Raw genomic sequence first — 3,703 nt, 5'->3', positions numbered from 1 at the left:
CGTGTACAATACAAAAATCGTGGTAGATGCTTGTATTTTCTCTTAAGAAAAGTTCTATAAGCGCAACCGAGTAGCATACTGCGTTTAGCTAGGCTCTTCTGCATTAACTAACTCCTGCCCTCGACAATTAGCAAGCTGTTGTTTTAGGTCTTGTGTTTAAACATGTAACAGGGACACAAACTTTTAGCTCTTAACATATTTTAAAAATGGATGTCATTATCAAAAAACGACAAATGCAGCTTACCTTACTTCTCTATGACTCCAGCTTGCTTCGCATTTCGAAAAAATGTCCCGCCGAATTTGAACGCCTTTGGGACGGAGGTATTGGAAATAATGGTATTCATCTGCGACTTTGCTTTCGACGTCCTTAATCTGGTCAGGTGGTGTTCCTCTTCTTCATTTAATATGCAATTCTAACTGGGATGGAGAACTTTATAAAGTCTGACTAAATCTTACATCATATTTAGTCCCTTATCTGATAAAGAGCGAATTTCCGGCACTATTTATATCTCGCATTAATATTGCCAGTGGTGATCAGTTTTTATAAGATCCGGTTACCATTTTAAAACTCAGATTGTCAAGGTATGTTCACACATTTAAATTTATGTTCCACTGAACTGGCTCACATCCTCGAGTTGAAATGCCAATAACTCAGGAAATTAAGTTGAAATTACATAACTCATTATGTTAATTGGAAGTAACTTATAGAAAAACGCTACAATAACTAATCGAGGGCATGACTTTTAACAGTGTGGGAAACCAAAGAAAGCTTCTCCAGACTCTTTGAACAGTTTCTTCTTGCCTTTATCACAGTGTAGCATGTAATGTAATTATGTAGCAGAATTAATTTTATTTATTTATTTTATTTTCCTTTATGAACCTTCTCAAAACTAATTTTCTTTGAATTGACATGTCTGTAATATATTATTTCTGTTTTATCTTGCTTTCATTTTTGGTCCCTAGTGTGTAAAAAGCCATCCTCATCTATGAATATTGGTTTTCCTTTGTTTTTTTAATTGTATTTTGTTTTGGTGGGGAAGCTTTTATTTTCTTACTTCCTGTTTGTGCGCTACATCCTGTGTGTTCCCGCTGCCCTCCTCAGTTCGCGCCAAGCTGCGCTGGGGAGAGGTAAGTGTACAGAGTTGTCTTTCATTTGAGTATTAAAATATTGAAAACGTTCCGTATTGACTATTTGTCCCAAAAACTTAATTCCAAAATCGAAAAAATTCAAATCTCAAAAGTGATCAAAGCAAAATGAAATAAACTCAAACAGTCAATACTGGGCATCATGGGTTCTGGTTTACGCAGTCCAAACAAAAGGTCAAACAGTCAAAATGCAGCTCTTTGTTTACTTTATTCAGTTTTTTGGCTAAAAACAAGTTACAGGCTTCGGATAAACCTACCCTAACTCCTGCACCTGTTCTCACTGATAAAACTGACTGACTGATGACAGACAGGTAAAAAACCATAAGACCACCCATATGCCTCAAGACTCATCTAAACTCTACGTATTTATACTGTGAAACACACCCACTTCCCAAACTGAAATCAATTAACCAATTAAGTGAATTACTAACCAAAAACTTATTTAGAAACAAAATAAACATTCTAATTATAAATCAACTACAAAACAAAAAAATAAACTAAATAATCTACATTCTAAACTTTAACTGAAAATAATGGAGAAATAGCTCCTACACGTTCTAAAAATATGTTGTAAACTCACATATATTCATGTTTAGCGCAGCACTATGCTGGGCATTTGTCTCCCACATCAAGTTTTCTGTATCAACGTGGTTATTTTTTTTCTTTTGGTTGGTTAGGGTGTTTGTGGAGAATCCGAAGCCCAGGAGCTGCTGCGCTTAAAATGTTCTTGTTTTGAACAAGTATGTGGGTTGTTTCAGATTTTATTCTGATGTTAAATTAATGCATTTAGTATATTTCTATGTTATGGTGGAAAATTGTAATTGCAGGGCAGATTATTTCTGTTTAGGTTTTATTTTAATTGCTTTGTGTGTCAGAGAATTTTAGTTTTGTTTAATGCATTTCTGTCAGTTCGCGCCAAGCTGCGCTGGGGAGAGGGTGTTTGTGGAGAATCCGAAGCCCAGGAGCTGCTGCGCTTAAAATGTTCTTGTTTTGAACAGGAATAAAATTATCCTGAATCCTGATTCCGATGTGGTCCTAACTTCCTGTTTCACAACCGCTACAACAGCTTCTTCATCACACTCCAACATGAATGTGTGCATATACAGTTGCATATCTCATACACACAGTCTCCATGACTTTGCAAGAGCCTGTGGCGCCAAGTGTCCGAGGTCGCTGACGTCTACCAAACTCCGAAAACATGCTGCAACACTGTCAACTGTCTTGAATATGACTAATACAGAAATGGATCAACTGGCAACCTTTCTGGGGCATGACATTCAAATTCATCGTGAGTTCTACAGGCTTCCAGAGAAGACCCTACAACTTGCCAAGATGAGCAAAGTTTTGATGGCCTTAGAAAATGGAAGATTGGCAGAGTTTCATGGCAAGAACTTGGATGAAATTCAGATCGACCCGGATGGTATGTTTATCTGTCCTTTTTTCTGTGTATCATTTGCAACTTTAAAAACTGTACTGAACATTTAATACAGGCTATAGAGACTTTAGCTGGTCAAATCGCTTCCCAAAAGCTGTTTTCACTCTGTTCTAAACATCACCTTGTCCGGGCTGCAGTCTCACCACTTGAAGTTTGGACAGGAATGTTCCTCCACACGCACGAATGTCAAGCTCGCAACGAGCCAAACTCCACATCACAATGAATTAGACATCTTCTCCAATGCAGTTCAGAGGGGTATGAGTTAATTATTATGAATGATTGGTTAAAATGTATTTTCAATAGGTCAATTCAGAACTTGACCAGACTCCTAACCTGTCCACTCATCTAAGAAAAGTTCTAACTGCAAAATAACAACAAAAACTGCTCAGTTGTTAGATGATTCATCAAATCTGGCAAAACTGATTTAATCAATCCTTCAATTTTTGTGGGTAAAACAGAAAACATAAACTCTGATAACAACGATGACAACAATGCTGTGGATGAGGAAATCTCTTCTGCTATTGGTAAGATTTTTGAAAAGTTACTATACAATATAAGGTATTTTAGAGCAAGTTGTTAGTTTTCCTTCACATTATGTATAACCTGGCTTAAGCACACAGTTGACTTGTTTGTAACTAAATGGAAAGATCAAGGTTCTTATAGAATGTCCTAACTCTTAAGAGTGTGAATATATTTCTAAAATTGATTTTTCTTTTAACAAATCTTTATTTTATTTTCCTTAAGTACAACACAAGATCTGAATTGTTGTATTCACAGTAAATGTTAACATGAAAAACATGCTACTCTAATTTTTGTAGAACCATCAGAAGTGGAAACCCTTCCTGTTGGGAATCTGGGGTCCTTGTGGGTTTTCTGGTGTGGTTCCAATATTCCTCCACCAGGTAGCGGCAGAGGCTGCTCCTCCTGGCGGGGCGTGCTGGTCTCATACGCACCGGTATCTCATCATCTCGGGAGTTCAAGAGGAGCTGACTGCCAGTTCTCCGACGTCGGAGCCCCTTAGCGAAAGCTAGTTTATTCCTAGAGAAACCCTCATAGTAATTCCTATCGTTGTTTTCCTCTTCAGGTGTTTTCAGCCAGACACTGAGTTCCTCCGTGAGAGGT

At 37.5% G+C, this 3,703-nt stretch overlaps 1 long non-coding RNA gene across 1 annotated transcript; it reads left to right on the top strand.

Moving 5' to 3' along the window:
* Window positions 1-220: 220 nt before the first annotated feature.
* Window positions 221-2,168, top strand: LOC114158225 (uncharacterized). Its single transcript, XR_003598368.1, has 2 exons — window positions 221-1,128; window positions 1,824-2,168. It is a non-coding gene; the product is annotated as an uncharacterized LOC114158225 (long non-coding RNA).
* The last annotated feature ends 1,535 nt before the right edge of the window (window positions 2,169-3,703 follow it).

This window comes from Xiphophorus couchianus, chromosome 15 (assembly GCF_001444195.1).
Source record: "Xiphophorus couchianus chromosome 15, X_couchianus-1.0, whole genome shotgun sequence".
NCBI classification, from domain to species: Eukaryota; Metazoa; Chordata; class Actinopteri; order Cyprinodontiformes; family Poeciliidae; genus Xiphophorus; species Xiphophorus couchianus.
The sequence above is the reverse complement of the archived record's forward strand: the minus strand, read 5'-3'. Positions and strand labels throughout refer to the sequence as shown.